Source organism: Caloenas nicobarica, chromosome 2, assembly GCF_036013445.1.
Source record: "Caloenas nicobarica isolate bCalNic1 chromosome 2, bCalNic1.hap1, whole genome shotgun sequence".
In the NCBI taxonomy this organism is placed as follows: Eukaryota; Metazoa; Chordata; class Aves; order Columbiformes; family Columbidae; genus Caloenas; species Caloenas nicobarica.
Window position 1 is genome coordinate 153,202,659 of NC_088246.1, and position 6,205 is coordinate 153,208,863.

Genomic DNA, 6,205 nt, shown 5'->3' on the forward strand with positions numbered 1-6,205 from the left:
GAAGTGAAGTCTACACCTTTTAAAAGCCCTATTACTCTGCTATTGTGCAGTAAACACATTTTATTGCTAAAGAAAATTTAAGAGCCAAGACTCTAACTGAGAAAAAAATCAGATCTTCACGAGCTCTTAAGAGAACTCTATGCAACTGTAACGCAATCAGCCAGGATCATCTATGAATTTGCATATTCTCCTATAAAATATGAAATTATGTATAAAATATGTCACAGAACTTGTTTTGAATTCTGCTTGTGTATGCACTTTACCTCTGGGCCTGTTCTCTCTTGTTTTGGAAGATCTGACTGAAACTTCTCTTTTTTCCATCGCGTTCTCAGCAAATCATCAGGAAGGGAATTGCTCAATAGCAGATTTAACAATCAGAGAAAAAATACAGCCTGTGTATGATTCCTTTGTAATCATAAAGGAAGGAAAATAACTTGTCTTGGTATATAGAAAGATATTCTATAAGGATCCAGTTACACAGAAGTATAGAATTAATACCAAATAGGTAAAATTCTGTGGGTAGAAGTGTGGGAGGACAAACATATTAATGAGAATGTAATACGTAATTATCTGTAAGAATTACATTACAAACACTGGTTTTTAATTTGTCTTACCGGTTCAAAGTATGTGCACCAGTACAGCAGCTGCAAACGTCGTGAGGGAATAAGGCCCTGACTCGGAGAGCTTCGTGCCAGAGAGGTCTGGCATTGAATGTCCTATTCGATAACCTTGATACCGAAACCATTATGAAATGCCAGGGATTCACAGGTAAATTTTCCTCTTGCCATTCTGATAACACATTTATATAGCACTTTATACTTTTAAAGAGGTAGATAAAGATCAGCGAATTAATTCTCACTGGAAGGAAATGCTTCCACTTTATTTTATGAGCAGTGAAAACACTTAATAGTGAATCACCGATTTAAGACCTGCCCAGTCTCATGTGCTGCATGGGAGACTTACTCATTTGTTTTGCTCTTCATCATCCTCTGCCGCGGCACGTCCATGTCGGGTGCTCGCTGTACGGCCACGCTGGCTCATCCTGCTCTTGGATCCCACACAGTAGGTGCTGTGATCACCTCACCAGCTGCATCCGAGATCTTTTTCCCAGCTGCAGCTTCTGTGCAGGGCCAGGTGAGCCCTCCCAGGAGCCAAAGCCCCCAGCTGTAGTTCTGCATCGTGATGTGATACAGGCTGACCTCACCGTGTGCTCTGACACACGGACATACAGCCCAGACTCAGACGCAGGGGACAGACGGACAGCCCAGCCATGGGCAGGCAAAGTCACACGTCCCGTTACATGATCAAACATCGGGGACTCCCATACAGGACTGGAAGAAATATTAGATCTGACTTGGAAAATCTACTGTAATATGAAAAATCCAAGCCAGGTTTGAAAGTATTTCATCTAATCCTGCTTTTAAAGCCATGGAAGCCCTACTGTAGGTCATGTTTCAAGCAGCCTGAAATGGCTTTAAAGCCCTCTAAAAATGGCTTTTAAAAAATTCAGTTAAAAAAAAGTCCAAGGCACCTAAAGCTTTATCTACACAATAGTTCCAACCAAGTTTAAGATTGAGGAAGCATCTCCCCAGCGTGCAGGAGGTTTTTACAAACTGGTAGTAGAAATTACATCTACCCTGAAGACGCAGCTTTGCCATAGTCCTATACAGAGTTAAGAACAAACATACTGTATCACACTTTGGGTAGATTTCAAAATATCCAGTTTATTTAAGTGTGCTTGAAACTGGGTATCAATATAAACTACTTAGGTCAGTAAAGAATATTGATACACTATGCACATCTTCTTTTATCTATTTATGTATTTACCAACTAAAATAGTTCCTAAGACAATGATCAGGTAGCATAAAGTCTTCGCTGCCATCCCCAGAGAAGGCCGGATTTTTTCCAGCCATGCGGCAGTTCTCTGTGCACGCTAAATATGGTCTCATTAGCCATGTGAACTCTACCTCTTTGCTGAAATAGCCCCTCTCAGCCGGTTACTCAGAATCCTGTAGCAAATTTAGCTCTAAAGCCCATCTCCAGGCAGCCATCCAGCTCCACTCAGTAGGGCTTTCCTCAAAACCGTGGCGAGGTTAAAGCACAGCTACTCTGGAGGTGATTCAGGGGAGCTCTCTCGCAAGCAGAGCCTAGTGAGAAAAAGCAGAATTTGGGAGGAAGGGTAACACAGAGGAACGCGTTTTAATCATTTCATTCATTTTTAGGCTTGTCGTGGTTTCCCTTGTGGTGTATAAGAAAATCAATCCCATACAAGCTTGGGACAGATAGCGGCAAAGGAGGAGCAGCTTCTGTAAGTGTTCTTCAATACCGGGAAACCGTGGTCTTAAAAACTATCAGGCCTCTCCAAAGAAAATACTTATTTTCAAATACAAATTAAAAGGCTACAGCATGCCATACGGTAACACACACAGCCAGGCCTTTTGCTTGGAAATTCCCCTCTTCCGTTTTTCCTCATTTACTTTAAAAATCTCTTCTTTATTTGACATCTGTTTATGTCAATGATAAAAATGAGGGAGATTTGGGGAGAAAGAACGTGCGCTCTTAACTCTTAATAGAGCTTTTTCCACTGGGTTATTTTTATATAGTCATGTGATAGTGATTTGTAGACCACAATACTCTGAAGATCATTTCCTCCACAGATGTTGGAGAAATCTACGTTACTTTACAGGGACCAAATGCTTCTGCAGACTTATATAGGCATTTCACTACAGCTAAAGAATCACAAGCTCAGATACAATGAACTGTCTGTAAAGTTTCATTTCCAAACTGGCTGGTCTCTGTATTCCTCTTTAATTTCAAATTAAAGCCACATTTGACCACTAAACCACTTATCTCTTCATGCAATCATTCCTAATAGCAAACCTGGAACTTCACATTACTTGATAAACTTGCAAAAATAAAAGTAATTTAAATGAAAAATCAGCAACGTGAATTTAAAAATTTGTTTCTAGATCCTAAGAGAGTTATCATACCAAATTAGGCTATACCAGTTAGATACTTGATTTTCTTGTCCAGTATCTGATTGTCATCAGTGAGAAAGATATTAGGCAACAACATTTATCCTTTGATAAATGTCTTCTTAATCACGTCATTAATGGTTTCCTCATCTCCTGACACATAAAGGTTCATACCCATTTTCCATATTCAGATCCATGTCCAACTCCTCATCCACATAAATATTTTGCTCTTTTCAGCTATGTCTCATTCAGTGTCATCCAGCAGCAAAAATATATTAATATAACATATTTTACTGATAGTTGCTTTTCTTTGACCTTATCCCAATTTCAGCTGTTCCTGCTATACACTCTATTGTGTGTGTGTAAACAATAGGGAAGCTCTTTTTTTGAAAGCCTCTGAAGTCCATGAATGAAGACAATTTTCTCTCCTTGACATACAATAAGATTCTTTCACTGACTGGCTTTATGCAACTGCACAAACACAGTGCAGTAGAGACTGAACTCAGCATCTCTCTTAACATTCCTGTCCCCTCACTTCTTTTATCTGTGACTAATGGTGTCACTGTTCTTCCTGCCACCCACGCTTTCTAAACAGGGTGTCATTTGTTTATTCCTTTTTTTGCAGCTCTTCCTTTTCACCATCATCTTCATTAATATAAAATTTCTTGTTCTCAGCTTCACAGCCCTGCAGGGTGTCCCATTAGCTTTCTTTTTCCCTTCTTCCTACTTTCACTAACTATCTCAATTCTTCTGTGTCTTTTTGTCCTCACAATTCAAGTCTCAGTATTGAATATCAAAGAAGAAACTCCACCAGCACACCGGAGCCTTTCTCTGATGACCGACTCCTCTCTCACATGCCCTGCAGCATCAAGAGAAACAGCTGGATTCAGAAATAGCTTTACGGCTTGCATGCATCGTCAGCCAGACACATGTGTGGGCAGTAATTTATAAATTGATATTTTATGTGGCTACACATATTTTAGAAACAGCAAATCACCCTTGAATTATTTTGATGTTGTGCTTGACATTTCATGTTATTTTTCTAGTTCTGGAGGAGGGAAGATGGTGAGGGGGAGAGAAACCTACTGTCAATATTTCCCCTGTGAAGGTTCATGGCATCTTTATCATTAACTGTCTTCAAACACTCTTAATTTTGAGAGAAGCACTTCGCTGTGCTTAGTGGGCTGTAAGGAATAGTATATCTTTATGCAGATTTGATTAATTATTATGAAACTCAGAAGCTTATTTTTTTTTACTGTGTGGTAGATTAAAACTTGCTTTTCTCTAAATTTCTTTGCCCTGAGATATATTCTAACGTTGGTTTGTCACTGCCAATTTTTTTGTGGACTCTCATCAGAATCAGAAAGATCCCATTAAAAGGCAGTTGATGAAAATTAGTTTTTGATGTTATGGATTCATTAGCACCTCAGCTGAATTCAAACCCACAAAAGGAATTTTGGTTATATGTGAAAATGAGACTGTCAAATTTTACCTTAGTTCCTCTTTGTTTTTCGGACACCCCTGTGGGGAAAGAAGGAAGCAGTTTTCTCAGCCTTTGCTGTGGACATTCAGTTTTACAGATTCTAAATTGGCAGAGTGTGCTCCTGCTTGTTTACTCACAAAAAATATCCCATACTAAATTAGTTCACTCCAAATCTCTTCTGTTATCTGCCGTGAAGCTCCAGTGTCCAAGTCAGTGATACTGTATTAGAAGCTCAAATGGTTTAAAAGCAATGTGGAAACGGGAGTTTATATAAAGTTATTCTTTCTACTTAAAGTGGTTTTCTACTTCTGGGAAAGCAACGGAGAAACTCAAATATGTACCTTTGAGAGGATAATATCTGTGGCACAGGTGAAGCTGCCAGGTGATACTCTGCAATACTTTGATCCACAGTAAGTTAAGGTTCGCCACATATTACAATGGAGAAAGACCAACCTGCTCCATTCAGTCATCTTAGGAGGCTGACGCTCTTTCATACAGTTACTTCTGGTCTGATCCTGGGTGGGTGGTGGAGAAACAGGGGCCTTCGTTTTATTTTAACAGCAGTAAAAGCCTCTGGAGGAGTTTGGTTTTCTCTCAACAACCCACAGCTGTCACAGGCTTTGCCACGCCTGATGAGCTAACGAAGACGATGGGTGAGAGGCATTACTCAGATCTGCGTGCAGCCGTGATGCCGGCCTGGAGAAGGGAAGGAGGGCTCTGAAGGCTCTTCTCTGTCAAGTGACATGGAACCACACCACGCTAGGAAGTATCAAAGCTGCAGCTGCAACCCTCTCATCCTTGCCCGGGAGAACCACCTTGCCAGGAAATACACACCAGCCTGGAACTGGCTCCAGCAGACAAAACAAGCGGTAGGACTGCAAGGAGACATCAACACAAAATCCTGCCCCGGGGAATTCAGTTGCAAGATTCTTATTATTTGATGGGACTGAGATGTTATCCCTTGCACTCAGCTACAGCAGTGTGTCTTCTTAAAACAAGTAAGAGAGACTCAGCAACCACTTTCAATAACCCATTATGAGATAAATGAATCCTAAAAATGTGCTGGCTCCCACCTCTTGCTGTAACTGCTTGCTTAAGCTGATCTTCCTGCTTTGCGTAAGTGAAGATTAAAGAGGATGGTAAAAAGCAGCTAATAGCTAAGGAAGGGGGGTTTATTTCTCTTCCTGGTTACAGTTCAGCTTATTTCATTACGTTATTTATCATCTCTGCTGATGTCTAAGCACACATGGAAGGGGGGACATCTAGGAAACAGCAAATTGGTCGTTGCTCCAACCACTTCTCTGGGTACACGGCAGCAGAGGTGATAATGTGTCCCAGAACAGGAACTTAATGGACTTGTCTGGTGGAACATTACTTTTCAGGGACAGAGAAGTGAGAACAAGAGGTTTCCTATGGCTAATTGCTTAAATAATGTGAAAACTAGATGAGTTTGAAAACAGCCTGAATGAGATATTGTGCAGAGGCAAGGGAAGCCAATGACTTACTTTGCTTCTCTAAGGTAAAAGTGAAAAGCTGCCAGGTACTTGGTGTTAGAAAGTAACAGTTAGGGTATGAAACTTTGTAGCAGTGGTTGGTTAGTAGCAAAACCTGCACTGTGTAACAGAACATTTACTGCATGTTTATTCTGAATTGTTGCTGACAAAGTGGCTGAGAAAAGAACAAATTCATACTTACCGTGTGCAGATACTTACTGTACTTACCATATAAAGCAGCAGACATCTTTCTG